Source organism: Nelumbo lutea, chromosome 4 (assembly GCF_056320005.1).
Source record: "Nelumbo lutea isolate HS-2025 chromosome 4, American lotus-T2T, whole genome shotgun sequence".
NCBI classification, from domain to species: Eukaryota; Viridiplantae; Streptophyta; class Magnoliopsida; order Proteales; family Nelumbonaceae; genus Nelumbo; species Nelumbo lutea.
The window spans coordinates 18,759,040-18,782,352 of NC_142687.1; the positions used below are offsets into that span (position 1 = coordinate 18,759,040).

Consider the following 23,313-nt stretch of genomic DNA (forward strand, 5'->3'; position numbering starts at 1 on the left):
GAGTGATGGGTTGTTCAGTGACAAGGGTGGCGAGTCGGATGGCGGGGACATCGGAGGAGATATCAAGGTCGATGTAGGAGACAATATCATCATAAGAATCGAGAGCCTAATGAAGCAGTTATCCGTCATAAGACTTGGGTGACACCTGCGTTCTCAAAACTTGTTGGGGTAGTACTTGATGTAGGTGCATTCGGATAGCCCAATGGTGGGCGTACACGTGCCTATTAGCGCGTCTCACGGCAAAGCCAATCAGAGAACAGGCAGAGCCGAGCTTAGTAGACCTCGCAGGGCCAATCAGGGCCAATCAGGGCATGCTCAAGGATGAGCTCGACAGGTCTTGCGAAACCAATCATGTTGCGTCACCTGGCAGCCTTAGATGACCGCGCTCTTTGCATACGGGCTTCATCTCAATCGCCCAAACTCTACCATGACCGGACGACCTCAAGTATAAATAGAAGGTACCTCCCACCAAGGTAAAGGATCTAGAACTTAAGACTCAAACTCTCCTTGAGATTTTATATCCTTCCCTGTGGCCTCGTCTAAGTTCCTTGGTACCTCAGGCCTCAATCATGTCGTATCAACGTATTAACTTGACCGTCAAAGTACCTGCCTCAGGTTTTCATCCAGGCCTCTGACATTGTGCTCCTCGCAGGATCTATCCCCCCATCCTCGGCCACCTCGGGCCTTGGACACCTTGCACCTCAACACTTCGGCTGACCACCTCAGTTTAAGAGCGAATTTACTATGTTGTCCTTGACCAATACTAGCATCAACAATACTCATAAATGCTTGGTGTGAGAAAAAAAATAGACACGATGGCGGGAAACTGATCGGCCATCGAGAATTTGGATTGATCGTCGGTGGCCCAAAGCATCGGTACTCGACTTTTGCTTCTTTTTTTTTTTTTTCCAATTTCCCCTTTTTATCGAGCATGGGTTTCCGTTTTTTCTTTTAATTTCCCCTTTTGCAGTTTGCTCCGGCATGTCACTGCTACTGACTTGTCGTTTGTAACTTTCTCTCTCTTTCTTGACCTGGTTATTGTTCTATGCAACTGCCGACCATCCAACCGCTGCATATCCATGTTGTCGGCGATCTAACGTTTTTGGTCCTTTGATTTATAGGTGAAGATGGAAAATTCCTTTCGATTATTCTTTACAAAAGTCACAAAGATCTTTTCACTCCTCAACTATTTGATAAAATTCCATTGAGAAGTCTATTAAATTGCATTTCAACCTTGTATCTATCCGAACAATAACATTTATGGTTTCCTGTATCCAATTCATTCCAATTCCAAGCAAATCAGTCCGACTTGCGGAGGAGGTGCGATCCAACCCCACTCCCATGGTTCTCTCTCTCTCACACACACCCAACCAGCGACGACCTGCTGAAACAGCCATTTTCTAGTAAGTTCGAAATGCCCCTAGGCCAGGGTTCTGATACGGGCTACGAGCTACGACAACTGGTTGATTGCTGTCGCGGCAACTGGTGAGTTCGAAACGCCCCCCTCTCACAGTGAAAGACGGGAGTGGAACTCGCTGTACAGATTGGCAACTGACCATATCGTAAAATATCATGCATTCGTGCGGCACATTCAATTCCTTGGGTGCATGATTCTTCACTTTCCTCCCCACATGACAAGGGTATTTTAATTTTTAAGAATAAGGGTCGCCTGCGAACAATAAATTTTTAGGAATTAGTGTACTTTGTATAAGACTGAGAGCCAAGGTCTGTACACATTTTTGTAAAGAACGGACGGTGTAGAAGAACAGCATTGATAGCATCTGGATAGAATTTAACACCAGAATCCCCGAATGAATCGGTCTACAGTCATTTGGGTTTTATTTTGAAATTTTGATGAATAGTGAAGGATAAATCGATATTTTATTTCTTTATGTTAGTATTTACCAACATATCAATTGTTAAAAAACTTAAAGGATAATTTAAGACAATATATAAACAATAAGGATACAGTTTGTCAATTTCATAGATAGTAAGAATAGTTTTTTTTATTTGATCTTTCAATTTCAGTCGAAGGGGGATTGCTTGGTACTAGAAGAAACTCTCAGTCACTATTTCAAGTTTGAAAAGTAGCTAACAAAAATGTTTTGAAGCGGATAAGGGGATAGAATATTTCCTGCGACCCCATGTGACTCAATGAAATGCAAAGACACCAGCACTTCAAAATAAAAAAATCAGTTGATGTAGTGCCTTGAATTTTGTTATGGTTGTGTATTGAATTCTTTGTTGCTACCCGTTTTAAATTAAGTTGAGAAAAACCCAATTATAAGAAAACATTTTATTGTTTCCTTTTTAGTCTAAGCTAGGCAAATGAACCCATAACAGGTGTAGGCCTACAAACTAAATGAATAACGGGGTGTTACCAATATACATGTTTTTTATTTTTAAAAACCATAAGTGTTACATCCACAAAAGTTACTTATTGTTTTTCGAATGCTAAGGTTGCATTTGGGAATATTCACTCTTGGGCAATTCTTTGCTTGGGAATATTCACTCTTGGGCAATATCTTTCGTCCAAACAAAGCTTCAATATGTCTCAGGCGAACTAATGGTAAAGATCATAATTTAGAGGGATAGAATTGAGAGGTAATCGGATAGGCTAGAGACAAAAACTTGCAAACCAGGCTGGGCAACCTATCATGAGTAAACACATTAGTGTTTCAAAGGTTTTAAAAATTGGACCGGACATGAAACCGTTTTGGGGATTTGTTCCCAAGTTAAACGGTCTAACCATCCGATTCGAACAAATGGCCCATTCTAATTTAAAAAATTAAAAATTTTAAAAATTAATTAAAACAAAAACGGACAAACACCATTGTTTGAGTCGACAGGCCAGCAAGTGGCTAATCAAATCAACGGTTTTTGGCCCATGAGTGGTTTTAGGGTGAAACGGAACCGAGCCAGCTCTTGAGCTACTTGAGCTTGGCTCACTAAATGCTCAAACTCAACTTGAAGATTATCAAGTTGAATCGAACTTGACTAGAGTTGAGTAGTTAGTCGAGCTAAGTTTGAGCTTCATAATACCTGCCTCAAGTAGCTCATGAGGCTTCCAATAAAATATTATTTTTCAATATATTTTTATTTATAATATTTAATAATATTTATTTATTTATAAGTTTTAATATATAATCAAGTTTTCTAATATATTTTTATTTATAATATTTTAATTATTAATTTATTTATAATTTTTAATAACAATTTATTTATAATTGACTCGAGATGAATTGAGCTTGAATAGCTCGTGAGTATTGACTAGTCAAGTTCGAATATGGAACTTAAAACTTGATCAAGCTCGAGTTGAGTTTCAAGTTCTAAGTTCTGAGTGTTTGAGTCAAACTTGAGCTCAAACCACCCAAAACTCATGGGTCCATGTGGGATTGCCATCAGATATTAGACCACTTTTTGAAGTTGATTATCATTAGTTGTATCCCCTTGATTAGCTATTAAACTGATTTTTGCCTGTTTTCCTACCAAAAAGACTCAATTTTATGCATTATGTTTTTTGGGAGAAAAACATTATTGCAAGGTTCAAAAAATTGACATGTATCGGCTTATATTGGCCAATACGCCCCTATAGAGGGTGTATTGGGGTTTTGACCAGTTCAGGGGTAGAGGAACCTTAAACCGGATTTAAAAAAAAAGTTAAAAAAATTAAAAAAAACAGTATTGATACTGTCCAATACGCCCCTACCGGCATATCGATATTTAGAACCTTGCATTATTATAGAATAATCTCGAGTCTTCAGATTGTTGTGTAGACCATGGTTGCGATAATGCAAGCTCGTTTTTTTTTTCTTTTACATTATGTTTATTTTCTTAAGAAACGTTTTCTTACCAAATATATCCGGGTGAAGGCAGCAGGACTCAATCCCATGTCTCTTCTAAACCCAGCTAGAGAGACTTAGCATCTATCTGTCATCTTACGAAATTACTAAATATTAAAAAACCTTTAACTTTATTAAGGGGATGTAGCTCAGATGGTAGAGCGCTCGCTTAGCATGCGAGAGGTACGGGGATCGATACCCCGCATCTCCATTTTATCTTTCCAATTTGTCTTTTAAGCTATCAACTTGAGAAATAATTGTTCTTTTTGAGTGAGTTCTTTCTTTTTTCTATTGACTGATGAAAGATTGGAACGTGGTTTGGGTCTTTTATTTCAAAAACTCAATCTGCTAATAATAAGGAACTTTGATGGCTGCACAGGTTCTCCTAATCTCTCTTTGTGTCCCAGTAAGCACCTCTACAGCCCCCAGCTTGACCATGGCTTCCCCAAACCCTGCAGGAAATTTGACGCCGTTGGCTAGGGAAATAACTGTGAATTTCATCGAAGAATCCAGAGCTAGTGCTTGGTCGATCGGAAGAATCCCTCTCCTCATCAGCAACTGCTTGTAGAAAGAATTGTCCACAACAAGCGGAGTCATCTGGTCCACAGCGACTGCATTGTCCACTGCTGCATTCTGAGGACACGTTGATCTCAGAATGGAAACAGGAGCAGGATCCATTTCTGGATCAGGTCCGCCGGTGTTCTGGTAATTGTAGAAACGATCACTAATGGTCGAACAATGAGTGATTCCAACAGTGTGACCGCCTATAATAGTAATCAAGAACAAATTAAGCTGTGAAATTAAAAATATATAACGAACCAGGAGAAGGAAGCAAGAAAGAAGTAAAGAAGAAGAACCATGTCTGTGGCAGTGAGTCCTTTCTTAGCAAATGCTGCAATGGCATCGATGACTGATATCGAAGGCCCCGGGAGGTCGACATTAGCAGCTAGAGAAACCAGACCGTCCCTTCTTCGTATCTCCTTCCCCCACTCTGGGTTTTCACATTAGTCAAATAAATTATAAATCAGTACTACCAACTGATAAAAATAAAAAAACAAATCTTTGGGTTGTGATTTCAGTAGGATTAAAAGCAAACCCATATAGCCAAGAGAAATTTGTTCTTAACTTAGTTTGGTTGCAATGCAAATAAATCTGCACTGATGCAAAATTATGTATGTGTTTGGAATTATGGGCATTTATTCATTAAATGTTTGTACTCGAATTGTTTGCAAAACCAAGAAAAATAATAATGAATATGTTTATTAACACTTAGGTGCCATTTGGCGCCATTGAGCACCACACATCAGCAAAACAATGAATAAAACGCCTACCCATTGAAAGAAGCGCCAAAATGAAGTTTTCTCAAATGGTAGGTGATGAATCAATTTTTTGTGCTAAGTACCTCGTCATTTGGTCTGCTTCCAAGTGGCCGATGACTCAGAGGCCGAAGTGAAGTTTTGATGGATGAGGACCTAGATGCCGAGCTAACCAGGCCGAATTGGGAGCAGATTAGGTGTCGAGTTAATTGGGCCGAGCTGGGCAGGTTAGGTGCCGAGCTAACTGGGCCGAGCTAGGCAGGTTAGGTGACGAGCTGACCAGAGTGCCGAGCTGACCAGAGGGCCGAGCTACCTAGTGGCGAGCCGGATTGATTGTTGAGCTTCGTAGTTCTTTAGAGACCTACACGGAATTAATGTCAGAGGACCCAGGGTGGCTAACCCGGCGAGGTCACTCCGATGCTTAAGTCAGTAATCTAATAGTATATTGCGAACTAAAAATCACAAAGTATGAGAGCTAGAATATGCTTACTTGCCCCCCCCCCCCATGTCATTGGCGTTGGTGCCTTTATATATGCATTGTTTGGCGTGGGCTTCACGCACCGCATACGAGATTTCTGAGAAGTTGTCTAAGTGGTCCGAGATTCCCTGAAGCAACCGCCATGCATGTTGACCACCGTCCAGATCGTTCGGCACGTGGGCCAGCTTCCAAGGATTGTAGGAGTGTTAGGATATGCATGTCGAATTTGTCGGCAAGCACGTCTCGCATGTCGCCAAGTCAGTGCCTGTGCTAAGTCACCAGTTCGGCGCCTGTGCCAAGCCGCCAGTTCGCTCCTGGTCCAGACCGCCAGGTCGGTGCCCGTGCCAGGCCACCAGGTCGGCGCCCGTGCCAGGCCACCAGGTCGACGCCCGTGCCAGGCCGCCAGTTTGCGCCTGGGCCATGCCATCAGATCGCGCCTGGGTCAGGCCGCCAGGTTGGCGCCTGGGCCAGGCCGCCAGGTCAGCGCCTGGGCCAGGCCACCAGGTGGGACACCATCAACTTGGCTAAGGCAAGTTGTTGCCTAAGTGGTTCCGGGTGTCACCTAGTTGTTCCGAGGTGCCATGTGTCACAATATCATTGGAGGGCCAAATCCGCCCTCAACAGTAGGCGTGCACATAAATCAATGCTTGCTTTTACAAATCTCTATGCATACAAATCTGCATATTGAGGGAAATGCTGAAATGACACCTATGTGACAGTTTCTAACTTATTATTGTTTCAAATTTTAGCTTATTTTGTTTGGTTGAATTGCAAATGAAGTAAATTAAGATATGAAACAGAATAAAGTAAATCACAAAACAAAATTAAACAAGAATTTGCATTTTTTTCATTTGTACTTTTGTACCAGTGCAAATAAAATTACACTCCAACCAAACGCAGTCTAACAAACCATTCAACCTAAAAGCTTAAGGCCATGTTTGATGATTAAGTACTTGTTAAAAGAAATACTTGTTATACAAGTACTTAGAAGTACTTATTTTAACAACCACTAAGGTTATTGATAACCCACTTTTTAAATCACTTATTATATTTTTAAGCACTTATTGGGGTGAGGATGTTTGGGGTGAGGATATTTGGTAAGCTACTTTCCCCATAAGTGTTTATATTGACACAAATGACAATTTTACCCTCCACTCAGATCTCTCCCTCAGCCTCTCATTTTCTTCACTGGAACTATCGGAACCACCGAAACTATAAATTGGACAACATAAAGACTCCTCTGATTAACAACCTTCACAAAATCCCCGAATTTTCATTTCCGCCTCCGAGTCTCATTTCTCCGTCTCATCTTTCTTTTTCCTTTCTTTGGATTTTTTTACCAGTCCACGATGATTCTGCCATGATTTCTTGGAAGACATTGTTTTAATTCTGCAATTTTTCTGTATCGCGCCACTTCATCTTCGGTTTGTTGCTTCTCTCCTTTACTGAAAACCATTTTTTATTACTCTTCCTGTTTCCTCAATATTCCTTAATCTTTCTTCTGATTCTCTCTCTCTTAAATCAATGGATGTGAAATTATTGTTATGGATACATTCTGCTTTTATCTCCGATGAAGGATTTGAATACTTATGGATACTAGCGCCACCTATCAGAATTGATATCGTTTGATTTGTTTTCCACCAAATGTGATTCCACAATTGGAGTTACCATTTGAAAACTTCTTTGTATGTTCGCCATCGGTAACTTTTCCTTCTTTCTTCATCAAGTGTTGGCTGGGGAAGTTGATTGTTCCTCTTTAACTCTGTTTCAATCGGTAATAAACCAGAAAATTTAGCAATTCTTATGAAAATTTAGCAATTCTTATCAACAACTGTAACTCTTAGGAAAAACTCCTAAATCCCTGTTCAAGTTAAGAAAGTGCGGAAACAACTTTGAAAGGAAGAAAGCATACATGCAGCATTACTGGAAATTTCACAAGTTGTAGCCCCGTTAATTTCAACAGAAAAGCGCCTCGCAAAATGTGACCGAGTGACTGGAGACAGATTTATCACTAAGCCACCGCAGTGCAGAAATGAACAAAATCAGATAACGCCCCAATATAGTCAGATAGAAATAAAATGACAGGAAGAAAAATAGAGAGAAAAAGAGAACCCACGATTGGGGGGTGCAGACATGAACATTGTATTCACCTTGTCGGACCAGAGCCTCGACTAGGAAGGTTAGGCCCGGGGCATCGATTCCATCCGCATTAGTGACTAACACAACAGATTTGGAGCAATCCTAATCGGAAGAGGAGGGAGGGGAAGAAGAGGAAGAAGGTTCTGTGGATTTGTCAGTCTTCTTGGATTGTTCATCGCCGCCATGTTTTCTGCTAGTTAGAATGTCTTGTAGATTAGATATTAGGAATGGGGGTAAAAAGTTGTTCTTCACAAAAGTCATCATTGAGATGCTGCCGAAACTAAAAATTATCTGCAACTAGGATTTCAATCACACAGATGACGAAGAACAAGAAATGGATTTGGTGGTTTTGGGTTCAAAAAAAAGGAAATGAAAATCAAAAACCCTAGAAACCAGAAAGATTGTCCTGAAAAGGAGGGTAATAAAGCGGGCGATAAAAAGGAGTCCCTAATCCCTACCAGAGACGAGAGAGAGAGACCGAATGGAAGAAGAAGATGATAAACTTTTCTTTCTTTCTTCATCAGTGGTGGCTTCTGCTCACTGTGGAACGTCACCGGTGGACCTACAACCAAACACCGCTGGTGGACCAGCAACCAAACGTCATCGAGTTGGAGTAGTTTTGTCATTAAAGAAAAAAAAGGGACAGGTTTGTCTCATTCGAACGAAGATGAACTTCTTAAAAAAGTGCTGAGAAAAAGACGCACCCATATCACTTTTTTAAGAAATATATACTTTTTTTAATAATAAGTGATTATTAATCTCTTTTTTATCAAATACTCATAAGTACTTAAAAACCCCTATGTCTCAAAAAGAAGTTTAAGTATTCTCAAACAGTGCCTAAGAGTAACAGGGATATCTCTAAATAGGTTTTTATTCTCTAACACCCCCTTCCTGTGGGCTATAGTACTATATCGGGTTTGAAGTGTGAACAAGCCCAAGTCCACCCATACCTGATAGAATTTAATTAATTATAATGGAGTGGTGAATATCTATAAAGATCAAACTTAACACTAGATGAGTTGACTAGATTTCATGCCAATAAACTAGTTCCAACACCCTACCAACCTAATCTAACACCACACATCTCACTATAAAATTGGGGTCTACCGTAATTTGTTGGTAGTAGACTTGTTCATGGGCTACGTAGCCCGATGGCCCGGCCTGCACTCCAATCGGGCTTGGTCATGTAAATAGGCCCGCGGGCCTGACCTCGGGCCTAACACAGTACGCCTGACTGCATTTCGAGTCGGGCTCGGGATTTGTCAAAAAAGCCTAGCCCGACCCGACTCGGCATTATATATTTTATAAAATATATAATATGTATTTTATATATTATATAAAATAAATAAATAATATAATATTTATTAAAATATATATTTATAATTTAATATATACATTTTTATTCTTTTCTTTATAATCTCTCTCTCTCTCTCTCTCTCTCTATATATATATATATATATATTCAGCCGCTAACAATATGGGCTAAATTTCGGGCTCGAACCCAGGCCCGGGCTTCGGGCTTTTTATGAGGGCCAAGCTCGGGCCCAAGTTGTAGGCCCAATGGTAGGGCCGGACTCGGGCTCGGGCCTTAGAAAATTCTATTAATATAGAATGAAAGCCCAGCCCGGCCCGGCCCATGAATAGGTCTAGTTGGCAGGTGATCCGGACTCACACACTAGACCACTTGGCAGGTGAGGTCCTGAATAGGATTTTATCATCTAATATGTTGTTGCCACTATATAAGTTAACAGCCTTTCTCCCTCTCTCTCACACGCACACACAGATCTAGTTTCAGGGATTTGTCATACCAAGAAAACAGCATCTCTTGTGGCGAGAGAAATGATATCACCACAAGAGACGACGCCAGGACAAGCATTCTTCAATAGCAGTCTTTGCTTGGTCGATGATATCGTAACCTCTCACGCTGAAGTTGGAAGGTGTAGTCTTCTCACTGGAAGGACCGTCCAGGAGTAACGATGCGTCGCAGCCCTAAGAAAATAGAAGCAAATTAAAGAAAAGTCAAAGAAATTAATCTCCACATGTTTTCACTGAAAGGTCTGAAAAAGTTAGCTCGCTTATTATCACCTTCACGAACTGAACCAGAAGTTCTCAGACCCTCATTAGTAACTCCTCAACAAAAGCACTTACATTGACAAAAGTCACAAAACAGTCGTATAACTGCATCCGGAGGAGAGCTGCCACAATGGTTGGGTAGCTGGAAAATCGAGCAGTAACGACATCTCTGACGATGCTCTCCACATCTGCAACCCCACATTAATTTCCCTCTGTAGAATCCTACCTCCAGTGCACCAAAGCACAAGCTTGTGAGGTTAACCAAAATGAGACCAAGGATGGCCTTTGCAGCTGATGGAACCTTCATTTTCTCTGCTAACGAACACCACCGAGTGAACCTATACGGGAAGGCCCATCTCGATCGCTAACCTTATTTATAATGGACGGCCGGACGCCGGACGGTCTCCTTTCCTTCTTTATCCAACTCAAAGTCAAGGGCTCAATGTGGTGAACAGCCGTTGTCATTACATCTACAGACTTGAACCCACGTAATGCATTACATGGCACGATAAGCCTTACTGACTTGGGTCGGTTTCAGTTTCATATTTTTTAGTTTAAAATATTATAAATTTTATTTTTTAATTTAATTTTTAATAATATCATTAATGATGAGGGGTGATTTGGCCCAACCTACTAAATAGCAAACACGTGGATGCAACCTGATGATTGGACAGTGACTCAGCATTTCCTACCACCTTAGTAGGCCAGGTCACCTCGGGTGCCTTGGTCACCTTGGCCAAAACCGAGGTCCAAGTAGATTGAGATGGCCCAACTTACCTAGGTGACACATAGCGAACTTTTAGAAGCAAGCCTTTGAACTCTTCAAGATCACGTCGCACGACTGTAGGTTTTATCCTCATCCCGCCCAGATCAGACAGATACGATAAGCCTTATCAGCTAGCATGATATCCACCTCTTGGTGCGGAATGAACTCCTAACAATGCGGGCCGAGGATCTCAGAGGTGTTTCGTGAGACCCACAGTAGCTCATTTATATAAGGGCACCTACCCCAATGACCCAAGGTACATGCGATTTAGTGCACTCTAGCTCTTTTATCTCAAGCTTTCAGCTTGCACACATTAAGATACTAACTTAAGCATCGGAGTGACCATGCTGGGTGAGCCACCCCGAGTTCTCTGAGCATTCCTTCTTTGCAGTTCGAACGGCCATCTAAGCAACCGACGTCCGACCTGGCATCTAGCTAGGAGCAACCAAATCATGCACCATCAAGTGGCATCGTCTGTGGGAACCACTACACAAAAGCTAAGTTCCTACTTCTAGTTACCTTATTTGTTTCTACGATACTCTACTAATGGCATCTTCAAGCAACACCATCAAGAGTGTTGGTATGACCATTGTTACTGGGGGGCAGGATCAGCTTGCACTCAACCCTAAGATCCCCTCGGTAACTATTGGACAGTTCACTATCCCCCTCACTAGTTCTGGGGTACCAACAGTTCAGAACCAAACCTTCAGCACTCAAGCTGTTAGCGCACCTCTGCCTCATGTGAGCACCGCCATCCCAATCGAGAGCCTTCAGTGGTTCCTCCTGGGGTTGGAGAGCAGTAGTTCCATGAGCTCATGCAAAGCGTACAAATTATGCAAATCCAAATGCAACAAATTCAGCAATTCCAACAGTACCAATACCAGCAATATTATCAGCAACAGTTCCCCCTCTCCAGTAGACTCAGGCGAACCAATTGAATTAGTACCTCAACGGACGCCGAACACCTCCTCGGGTCCCAACTCCACCCCGCAACCAAACACCACCTCAGGACCCCTCGCTAAGTCGGCATCCATCACCACCCTAACAGGCTGTGGACTAGAGAAATTAGCCACAGCATAGCCATCACAGCGATCAACAACAACAGTCGCGTAATGAGCAGCAGCACCGCAATGACGAACAACAGGTCAGCAACCAATAGCCTAGGACAAGAGGCTTGGCCCCAGCTCGGGACCCCTCAATTCCCCATAACAGTCAAGATCCAGCCCGCGTCCGTGAACACACCAGCAATAGAGATCAACTCCCTCCTCGCAGCAACATCCAAGATTGGGAGAACACCAAGGTCAAGGTACCGGATAGCACCGAGGTGAACAACACCAATCAGAAAGCAGCAAAAAAGCGACCCCGTCGTAGAGCACGCCGCACCTCAGCAAAAAGTAGTACCCTAGCTAAGGGTGTAAACGGATCGGATTCAAATCGGATCAAGCAATATCCGAATTCGAATCTAATTAAAAAATCTGATATCCGAATTCGATTTGATATCCGACGGATATTGAAAATTAATATCCGAATTCGAGTCCGATTAAATATTCAAATATCCAATTCGATTAATTAATTATTTTAGATAATTAATAAATATATAAAATAAATATTTTATTGATATAAAGTATATAAATTATTTATATAATATAAACTATAAAATATTTTATATATTATACATAAAAATTAAATAATCGATCAAATTCGGATATTTATCGAATCGAATCAGGTCATATCCAAATTCGAATCCAATTAACTATTCAGTAAGAATAGGATATTCGAATTCAAATGATTAGATATTCAAATTATCTGAATTTGATTCGATTATGTTGAATATCGAATTCAAAATCGAATTTTTGAATATCGTTAACACCCCTAACAGCAGCGATAAAAAAGGAAGGAAAAGAAGTGAGCTCGATAGCTGCACAACCAACTCCTGTTTGTTTCTTATTTCTCTCTAATCTCTATTTCTGGGTTTTGCATAATAAATTTATTGCAAACACTGAGGTGAACGCATTTTATTTAAGGGTCTCTGGATCGTCACGCAACCGAAATAAAAATGCGAGGTCAGATAGGTTCCTCTATCTAATCCAGCCTTCCCAAGACCCTTAATGGTAAGTACCAGCATTTTCCCTCTTGTTTTCTTTGTTTCATGATGTGGAATTATCTAGAATTGGTTGAAAAGACATTGTGGGAAAAACTTAAACCCTGCACATGCAAAATAAACTGAACTGCAAGTTCGGTTGTTATTAGAAAAGTAGTAATGCACAAGGTTTCTGGAATTACATGCATGAAGAAATTTGGAAACTACAGCCAACAAGGTAACATAAATAAAAGAGAATCAGAATATGAAATCAATCGCAATTTAGAGACGTGTTTGAAAACATGAAAAACCACACAACTTTCACTTCGTGAAAGAAGAAATTACAGATATTTTGAGGGAATGTACAGAGATAAGTACTAAGCATTTGAGAAACCATGCATCCACACAGATCAAGAACATCTTGTTTAAAAAAAAGAAGTAACCCTAACTAAATAACCGACCAACATAGACTGGACAGACAGATTTATACCAAATGATCTATCATCTACTTCCTTTTTACAAAGCGGTATGGCATGGACTCCAGATGCAAGTTGGGCAACCACCACTTCTGAAGTGCATGAGCATCCTGAGAATCTGAATTGTTAATGATGAGATCTGCTGATGGAAGGAGGTGCAAAGGCTCCGTCTTCTTGTCAAACAGATTCTCCAGCAGAACCCCGATAACAGTATATTGGCTCACCACATGCCCGACGTTTCCAGCTCCGGCGACCACCATCTGATCCCTACTCTCAAAATACGTTTTATACTCCACGCAGATGGGATCCTTCTTATTCAGAAAAAGACGTGGAACCCATTTGGACAACTCCACGAACGAATGATTTGTGCTGGGGAGATTTGTAACAAGTTGAAATTTTAAAGTGTTTTTAACTTTCCGAATCGTATCTCTTAATCCCTCATGTTTGATCATTTCTGTAGGCAAAGATGAGAATGGTGGATTGAAGAGATAAGTTTCAAGACAAACGCCAGTGTTGACTATGTGCTTTCCAGCGAACAGTGCAAGGGCAGACCCCAATAGTGACCAGCCAACCAAATATTCGAACCTCCAACCTTGGCAACCATTTCCGCCACTTTTTCTTTTGCAAGCTCTGCGCGTGAAGCTTCATGAAGTTTATTGAAGATGATCCGCACGTCGTCTTTCAAATCGAATAACATGATTTTCCCCCCGAGTATGGTTCCTCGAAATGCAAGAATGTATCTTGGAGCACCCTGTATTGGGCGGTTGCGATCAGAAACCGGAGGTTTGAATTCATATACAGCTCCAAAAATGGAACCAAGTTTGTCGATGAGCTTATTTTCTTCCTGCAATTCAAAATGGAAGGACTCCCACCATTGGGTGCGAGAGCTTCCAACCCCTGTCGACCCTTTTGCCGGACTCTCTCTAGAACATACACACCTTTTACCAAGCTAGCTGAAACTGTTCTTCGGTAATCTGCGCTTGTCCTGTTCATGAGAAGAAGAATTATTTGTTGATGAGCCGGTTGTTTATGCAGATCCAACTGCCAAAACCCTCTAACCCTCTTCTGCAGTGAATGATCGATCAGACCTTAAAGCTATACATGGGGATGGGTCAATGGCCGAGCTCAAGCCCCACTAACGATATGATTCTCAGAAAACCTGGACTCAACATCTTATTATATGCAGATTTTGACTCAACCCTCCTTGACCTTGAGTCTGATCTGCATATAATAAGATGTTGGAGTCTGGGAACTTTTTCTCCAGATTCCAACATCTTATCATATGTGGTGAAGTGCAGGATAATGACGTTCTATGTTTACAGTTATAAAAATTAAAACCATGGAAAATTAGCATCGCCCAATACTGACTTAATGATCCACTTTTCCCGTATTTAATTATAGATGGATAGGTTGATTGATACATGAATTTTATTTATAAGGAAATTGTCTTACCAATCAGCAACAATATCATCTGAGTGTCCCGACCTGCTGAATTTATCCTTCTCAGAGGACATGCTTAACACCCCCGTTTTGCTCTTAAATTTGATCTCTCCCCAGTATCTACAAAAAGAAAAATAAAAAATAAAAAAAAAAGAAGAAAAATTATAATAGTCGAGACTAGATGGGGCATAATCTCCAAATTGGCAGGACTGGACACCACGTAAAAGCTTAAAAGTTCTTCTTTTATTGATAAAACAGAGTGTTTTTAGACCCTCTTTACCCCAGTTTATGCAGAAAAGAGAGGCATGCTTTACCTCAGCTTATCCCAGAGAGGATCTCTCATATTCTTATGTTGTTCGAGGAAGGAAATTACTTTTGAGATTTTCTTTTACTATATGACGAAATCAAGGAAGAGGAAAATATATCAACAAACTGAAACTCACCTTTAATTAAGACAAATCAGAGCTCTATCAAGCCGAGGTTGTAGATATCAAACTCCTCCAACCTGATCCTCACCAAACTGTTACAGATTCAGAGAACAAGAAACTGAAAGAGCAAATAAACTGCAGATATCACGAATAGAAAAACCAGAGTAAGGATGCAGAGTCTAACCTTATATTTTGCCTTTGGCATTCTACAAATCGCTGTATTTCTCTTCCTTATATGGATAGATGCATTAGTAGTTTCCAGAAAATGAGGGAATCACAAGTCAAACAATTACTTAATTTCTTGGTCATATAATGGGAATTGTTTGGTTTGGTAGGGGGTTGTCATTAATTATCATAATATCAACATAATAAATCGATACAATATAATATCTATATGTAGTCATAGTTAGAACTCAGAAGTAGCTAGCTTGATTGAAAAGTCAATACAAACTATATACGCGCCAAATGAAAGAACTTGGTTCTCTTAATTCTGCCTATATTATATATATCTTATAGTCTTTTATCTTAAAAATGACGAAAAGAGGGACTTACATTTGACACTTGGCAAAGTTTTTTTAGCCTAAAAACTGCTTTATGAGAAAAAAGGTAGAAATGGAAGGTTGCAAGGTTCCTTTTTGGCCCAAAATAAATTGCCACATGGAACATTTTTGTTACCACATCTTCTCTTCAAACCTCTATTAATTTCCAGCGCCAAGTTTCAGGTTTCAGCCAAATGCTTTGTTAAAAAAAAAAATCACTTCTTATATTTTGAATTGAAAACTGAAATAGTGAAATGTGCATAAGGTGGGGAGATTGGATTATGATTAGGGGTGTCAATTGGATTGGATTTGGTCCAATCTGGTCCAGTCCCATGTGAGTCCATTACAAATGGACCTGGTTCAATCCAATTCAATGGATATTTTGGACCAGTCCAGACCTGTTTAATTTAGATTGGTTTCAATTCAAACCTAGTCCATTGACACCTATGTTGTTATTTTCTATCAATGGATCACATATTGGCTCAGTCCAATGTAAATTAATTATGGATGGATCAGGTCCAATCCAATATGTCATATTAATCCATCCAGTCCATCCAAATTTAATGTCTTATCGGTCCGTTCAATTCATTCAAATGAATTTTAATTTGAATGAAGTCCAACCCAAAGCCGGTCCATTAACACTCTAGGTTATGATCATATCATCATACTTCTTTGGAAACAAGCCCAATTGACATTTTTATTTATTTTTATAATCAAGCCTCAAGCCTGATTGACTTTTGACTTATGGTTTTCTTTAAAAAGTGTTTTGGAACTGTTGTGCATATATAAGAAAACAAAGTCAATAAGCAATCCAGCTTGTTTGTTATCTAAGCAATTACTTTGTACGGAAGGCGATACATGTAATACAGTAATAGTTCCTTCTTCTCCTATACTCACCCATTTTTTAATTTGAATTTTGACTTGGAGCAAGGATCAAAACATGCCATCCTCAGATCGTCTCATCGTCGAATACATAAAATAAATAAATAATACAAGGTTTTGTACTCTATAAATTTGTATATCCAAAATGAGCCTTAGTGGACAACCCAATTTTCCCTACTTCATCCGATCCTCTCTCTCATTTCCAACCTGCGTAGGAAAGGTCAAGCAAAGAGCAATTCCAGATTACTTTATTGAACGCTGAACTGGTATTATCAGTCCGTTGTATTGTAAAAGGAGGAATTTTGTAGGAAAAAATGTTGATTTGGGCCCTTTGATCCTTCATGTCTTGCTCTTGCATTGTGACAGAACATGCAGCACATCTGGTGGAGTGACAGAAACAGGTTGATTCACGTAAGGAAGCTCTCCTTATTTGATGCAATTAAGATATGAATGATATTAGGCTACATTGTTATTCTGTTATTCTGACCCACCAAACTGACATAGCCAATGTAAATGTCCTGTAGGACCTTAGCAATAAGCCAGGACTCGAATTGGCCTCTTTCAGCCCACTGTCTAAAATTACAACCTACGCCTTTCCTATGGTGGGTAGGGCTTAGGGCCAGACTGGCCCATAAATCATAATAGGGCTGGGCTGCAACAAATAGTTGCTGTTTCACCGAATTTGAATTCAAAGTATTCCATTTGATTAAGGCAATATCAAACCAATCCATTTACAATTTGGGTCTATACTAATATACATCTATCGTGAATTTGGTTTGAGTTAGTATGTCAGAGTCATAAGTTTTCTTTTGTCTTTTTATTTTTTATTTTTGATAATGGAATCATAAATTCAAGTCTCATAGAAGTGTTTAGCACAAAATTGGGATTACGAGATTCAGAATTTAGCGTGTTACTTTAAAAATAAGGAGTTGACCAAAAAATACTTTAGAAATAAGGAAAATTAATGCAATAAATTCTTTGTAATATGTATTATTTTTAATTGGTATAGGAAATTGAAATCATACTTCATAATTTTTCCTTAACGAAAATGTACATTCATGTATATGTACATACATAAATATTTGATATTTGTATTTATATATTAACATAGTAAGGGCTCATTTGTTTTTAGGATTTTGAGAGGGGGAAGTTAGTTAATAGGATTTTGGTCCCCACTTATTTGGATATTTATGTTCTTTTTTTTTATATTTATGTGGAGTTTATAAAAAATTTATTACCCCTAGGTGTAAGTGATATTCAAAAGTTATCAAAACTTAGATGGAACAAAATTGACATTTTTAATAATGGATTTTTATGACTAAAACAATCATTGTCTTATTTACCTGAGAAGTAAAAGAATATGGGTAAAACCGTAAAAACACTTACCTTGGTGGAAAGTGTTTCATTAAAAATACTTACTCGAGTAAAATGCATTTATTCGGTTAAATAACTTCTCGACAAGCAAACGGGGCATAAAAGTTGTCTGTCATCGGGGTTGAATTGCCCAATGCTTCGTACAAGATCCAACCCAACCCAAAATTAAGTTCATTCATATCTTTTCAATCCTAATCCTAGCATACTTTCCATCCATATTTGCACTACCCAAACACAAATCCTTCTTTAAATTTGATTTTGGAATGGCTGATTATTCTAGAACCTTGTTTGCATATTTGTTCAGAGCACTATCTTCAGCTCGGAAGCGAGCTTATTGTTCCTCCATTCGGTAAAAGAAGCCGTTTTCCGGCTATTTTCTTCATAGAGTCGTTAAATTCTCTTGTTTTGAGATCAAGTCCGAATTCATCTGTATGTCAGTCAATGAAAATCAAGATTGACTTTCCCCCACGTCCTCCTCTCAAAATCTGAAAAACAAACGGGCCTTAAGGATTCGTCTGCATCCTCTAGTTCAACGTAGCCGAAACAGAGAAATAGTGTGACGCACGATCAAGAGCAATGCTAGTTTCTGTTTCAGGAATCTTATCACAAAAGAAAAACACGAATACGGGTGGGTAGGAGTCTTACAACTTTCTCTTCAAGGTCAGGTAGTCCGATTCTAGCAGTCGCCCATGAACTATTCACAAACGAACAAGAATTTGGGTTCACCTGTGATAATAACCCGATTGAAATGGGAAATTGTCATTTATCCGGTCTTTAGTCTTTACTCAGATCTTGTCCTTAATCTGAACTAAATCAACTAATCAGCCTGCAGGCTTCAGCGGCATTGATTCCGGTTCCCAAGTCGAAGTGATTGAAATGGGAAAGCAGAACAAATGCCTTTGGATGGGACAAAGAAACGCATAGCATAGCACGTGTCTTGCGAATGCCTTTTGTCTCTACTATAATTTCTACCTTTATTTATTTTGTGATTAGGGATAGCCCGTAAGCCCAGGTTATTCTCACGGTTCATCATTAATCCTCAACCTTACATTATTTATTCCCTTTTTTAGAGGCCTAAGCAGTTTGTGTCCACTTGAGGCGCGTTTTAGGTTGAAATGACATTTTAGCTTAATGTTGTATTTTAGCTCAATGGCAATGCCGCGTTCCTATATTAATTCTGCCCATATATATATATATATATATATATATATATATATATATATATATATATATAATTTTATATAAGGGAAGACGACGAATCTGCTTGTTAACTTTTGTTATTGGCTGTATGCATGCGATAAATTTAATTTTATATTTTAATATTATCCAATATCTTTAGTCAATTTCTACAATTTGGATCATTTTATGGGTTAAGGTCTGGAACCACCTGGCTACCTATGTCATATCCCTCAATACATAATAAGGGACTAAGGGTGCATATAATGGGCTCCAGATATGGGTTCACATTGGAGATGACCCAAGCCCGATTCGTAAACAGCTTTACACACATGTTCAGAGTTCAACAGTGCTGTTGGTTTTCTTAGATTTTGGTTCGGCCCATTCGTGACTGGGCCCGGGCCTTCTGGTCCCACCCCACATCGTGAAATCACGTTTCGGGATATTATTCGAATTCAAGAGGACCGATGTTTCGTGTGTCATCATGGACAGCTGACATCCGCTGTCTTTGAGAGAGAAATTTTGTCAAAGATAGGATCTTAACTACAATTCTACAAATGTTAATTGTGTACGCGTTACTTTTTCTTTCTTACATGTAAATAAGAAAAAAAAAAAAAAAAAAAGGGGGAAAAGGCCGTCGGCAAGCATCCGGAAACAGCGGGGTCGACGCAAAATTACTAAACAATACAAATTTTTAAACCATATATTAATTACAGTGATTCATCCATGACAATCTATAAATATTTTTGTTTTAATTTAATGAGAGAAATCTCAGATCTCTATCTCTACTTGATTTGTTTCCGCCATCTCTCTTTCTCCCTCTCTCCCCTCTCTGCGGCCAACTCATTGTACTGTCTTTCTTCTTCGAGAATATGAGGAACTAGCGATACGTCACCTAGGGCTTTTGTCTCTGTCTTCTAGTTTTACATTCTCTAGATACGCACAAGGAGCGGGAGAGGGAGATGGGTCAAGAAGGTTTTATCGCTATCAAGAGAGGCGGAGCAGGTGGCGGTTCGATCCCCACCACCAATAGGCTCTCCGGGGGTCGTGCATTTCCCGGCATCCCTCGCGGCCGCCAGATCCACAAGACCTTCAACAACCTCAAGATAACAATTCTCTGTGGCTTCGTCACTATTCTCGTCCTCCGTGGCACCATCGGCGTAGGCAACCTCGGCGGCTCTGACGCCGAAGCCGAGAACCAGAACCTCATCGAAGAAACCAACCGCATCCTCGCTGAGATCCGATCTGACGGTGACCCTTCCGACCCTGATGATCCTGCCGAGGTCGAGATTAATCCGAACGTCACTTACACACTAGGCCCCAAGATCTCAAATTGGGACGAAGAGCGAAAGGCCTGGCTAGACCGCAATCCCGAATTCCCCAACTACATCAATGGAAAAGCTCGAATCTTGCTCGTTACTGGGTCTCCACCGAATCCGTGTGACAACCCGATTGGAGATCATTACCTTCTCAAGGCTATCAAGAACAAGATTGATTACTGTCGAATTCACGGCATAGAGATTGTTTATAATTTGGCACATCTTGATAAGGAGCTCGCCGGGTACTGGGCAAAGCTACCGTTGATACGGCGGCTTATGCTGTCGCATCCAGAGGTGGAATGGATCTGGTGGATGGACAGTGATGCGTTGTTCACGGACATGGTGTTTGAGATTCCTCTTTCCAAGTATAATGACTATAACTTGGTTGTTCATGGGTACCCAGATTTGATGTTTGAGCAGAAATCCTGGATTGCTTTGAACACCGGTAGCTTTCTGTTCAGGAATTGCCAGTGGTCTTTGGATTTGCTTGATGATTGGGCTCCCATGGGTCCGAAGGGTCCGATTCGTGACGAGGCGGGAAAGATCTTAACTGCAAATTTGAAGGGGCGGCCAGCATTCGAGGCTGATGACCAGTCGGCATTGATTTACTTGTTGATATCGAAGAAGGAGTGGATGAATAAGGTGTTTCTTGAGAATTCTTACTACCTTCATGGATACTGGGCTGGACTGGTAGACCGGTATGAGGAGATGATGGAGAAGTACCATCCTGGATTGGGAGATGAGAGATGGCCATTTGTTACCCATTTTGTGGGTTGTAAGCCTTGTGGGAGCTATGGGGATTATCCCGTGGAGAGGTGCTTGAAAAGCATGGAGAGAGCGTTTAATTTTGCAGACAACCAGGTGCTCAAGTTATATGGGTTTAGGCACAGAGGCTTGTTGAGTCCCAAGATCAAGAGAATCAGGAACGAGACGGCAACCCCTTTAGAATTTGTAGATCAGTTTGATATAAGGCGTTCAGTTGTTGGAGGCACTGATTCAAAGAGCCCGTGAGTAATGCAGGCTTCCTCCTTGTTTCATAATCCAAATGTAATGTAATTCTTAGTTAATGCAGGCTTCAAATATAGTGTTAGTTTGTTTCTGTTATATTGCTTTTGAGAAAACAAAAGTAGATTCTTTTATTTTTTTCTTGCCCATTTTATTCGGATTACCCAACAAGGAAGAAGGAACACTGTTTTATAAACTGGAAAACGGACATGAAGCTCTCTTTTTGGGTATCTTGATGGTTTGGTTGTGTCTCCTCCCCTCCCATTCAATACCAGACAGAGTGCAACAGTCTGAATTGAACGAACAGAATCAATAGGAACAGAGAATTTAGCAAATATGATAGACAGGGACATTTATGTATTGTTACAGACACATTAGGATGGGTAATGGCGGTCTAGGTTTGGTTAAATCATGAACTAATGAATGCTATTTGATTGAGGCCTAGTGGGTTTCGCGGAGTGTTCCAGGATATTCGACACGATGAAATCTGTTTCCGCGATAATGGGGATAATTGATGGGGCTTATCGAGTCCACCCGAACCGGTCGGGGGAGATAACGCTAGCTGTTACGCGGCGTTATCCTGCGAGGCCCGGAATCTGATGGCAAGATCTTCGAGGTTGCCACGTAGTGGTCTGTTAATATTACCCGAGCTACGCTCTTTAGATCCGACCTGGGGCAAATGCCGAAGTGCCTTGGGATCGAAGTTGTCCTGATCCGACCTTACACCAAGGTGAACTAGTCCCGAGGTGGTTTGACTATCTGAGCTTGATCTGTTGCGGACCCGGCATGTCGGGCTAAGCTATCATCTTACTAATTAGGCCGCATCCACATCTCCTTGTTGCTAGGTCGGGCCAAATCGCCCTTCATCAATTGCCCCCCACTCCCCGAGCCGGGGGTCCCGACCTAGTGCGAGGAGTTCATGATGGGTCCAGATGGATTTGGCACGAGGTTTAGGCGGTTTGTCGAGCGGAACAACTAGTCGAACCTGTTCAAACCTCCGGTTTAACCAACCGTAGCCCAAGTCGCGTTGGGTGTACGCGTGGACGCCACGTTGTTTATGGACTTCACGAATGTCAAAAACGCGTTCAACCAATTTCGTCCCCGGGCGTCGTGCTGTCAGTTTTCATGTGTGTCGTTGGATCAAGCAGATCTCAGCCATTAATCGCCTTGCAGTGAACTATAAAGAGGGGGCCAAGGTACCCCTCTTTTTCGCCAAAAATTCTGTGATTGAGCTCTCCTGAGGTTGTGTTAGAGTCTTTCAGCTCGCTCTCTCTTTGTATTCTGAGGTCGTCCTTCTTTTGGTGAGTTCGTGTTTTCCTTCGCTCCTTTGTTTTTTAATCATGTCTAGCTCTAGCATAGATAGGCTCTTAGGTGATTCTAATGAGGTCGGGGGCGCCGAGGTGCAGTCCCCGACCCCTGCTGGGGAGGCCAGCTCGTCGTTGGGCGACTCTCCTCTTCAGCTTTTAGAGGAAGCTTCTATGCCTGAAGTTGGGCCATCTCGGCCTGGTGAGCCTGAGGCTCGGGAGGAGGGACCGACCTCTAGGATGGAGGTCCCATCTTCTTCCCGGGGTCAGGATCCGGACGACTTCGGTCCTTCTACCCTGACCTCGGATAGGTTAATGTACTTAGTAGCCCGCTATCGTCTTCCCTATAGCTTAGTTTTCAGTGTTCCTCTAAGTCAGTATCCTTGGGATCACGACCCTTACGAGCTTGCGGTTTTTGAGGAGCAGCTCGTCGTCGGGCTGCACTTCCCGCTCCACCCCTTCATTATAGAGATAGTCAAATTCTTTAACATCACCATTGACCAATTACACCCGAACTCTATCCAGAACATAGTAGGCACCATCTTCCTGTTCCACGAGTATAACCGACCTCTGTCCCTAGACGTCTTTAGTTCGATCTGTTCGATCAAAAAGAATTTCGCTTGTCTGGGCGGGGACGTCAGACAAAGTTACTACATCTCTCCTCGGCTCGGGTTTA

The 23,313-nt window shown here is 40.9% G+C and overlaps 2 long non-coding RNA genes, 1 other non-coding gene and 3 pseudogenes across 5 annotated transcripts; 3 read left to right on the forward strand and 3 right to left on the reverse strand.

Moving 5' to 3' along the window:
• The first annotated feature begins 770 nt into the window (after positions 1-770).
• LOC148854343 (uncharacterized) lies at positions 771-1,890 on the forward strand. The gene is made up of 2 exons (XR_016094925.1): positions 771-876; positions 1,122-1,890. It is a non-coding gene; the product is annotated as an uncharacterized LOC148854343 (long non-coding RNA).
• A 2,090-nt stretch (positions 1,891-3,980) lies between these two features.
• TRNAA-AGC (transfer RNA alanine (anticodon AGC)) lies at positions 3,981-4,053 on the forward strand. Its single transcript has one exon. It is a non-coding gene; the product is annotated as a tRNA-Ala (tRNA).
• A 137-nt stretch (positions 4,054-4,190) lies between these two features.
• On the reverse strand, positions 4,191-10,155 carry LOC148854345 (peroxidase 57-like; annotated as a pseudogene).
• Positions 6,538-8,077, reverse strand: LOC148854346 (uncharacterized). Its single transcript, XR_016095115.1, has 3 exons — positions 7,787-8,077; positions 7,549-7,647; positions 6,538-7,398 (listed from the first exon to the last, which is right to left on the reverse strand). It is a non-coding gene; the product is annotated as an uncharacterized LOC148854346 (long non-coding RNA).
• A 2,729-nt stretch (positions 10,156-12,884) lies between the features above and the next one.
• LOC148854347 (GDSL esterase/lipase At4g10955-like) lies at positions 12,885-15,270 on the reverse strand (annotated as a pseudogene). The gene is made up of 4 exons (XR_016113374.1): positions 15,223-15,270; positions 15,054-15,115; positions 14,623-14,730; positions 12,885-14,155 (listed from the first exon to the last, which is right to left on the reverse strand). The product of XR_016113374.1 is annotated as a GDSL esterase/lipase At4g10955-like (transcript).
• A 4,337-nt stretch (positions 15,271-19,607) lies between these two features.
• LOC148854348 (putative xyloglucan 6-xylosyltransferase 5 pseudogene) lies at positions 19,608-21,467 on the forward strand (annotated as a pseudogene). Its single transcript, XR_016112672.1, has one exon. The product of XR_016112672.1 is annotated as a putative xyloglucan 6-xylosyltransferase 5 pseudogene (transcript).
• Positions 21,468-23,313: the final 1,846 nt, after the last annotated feature.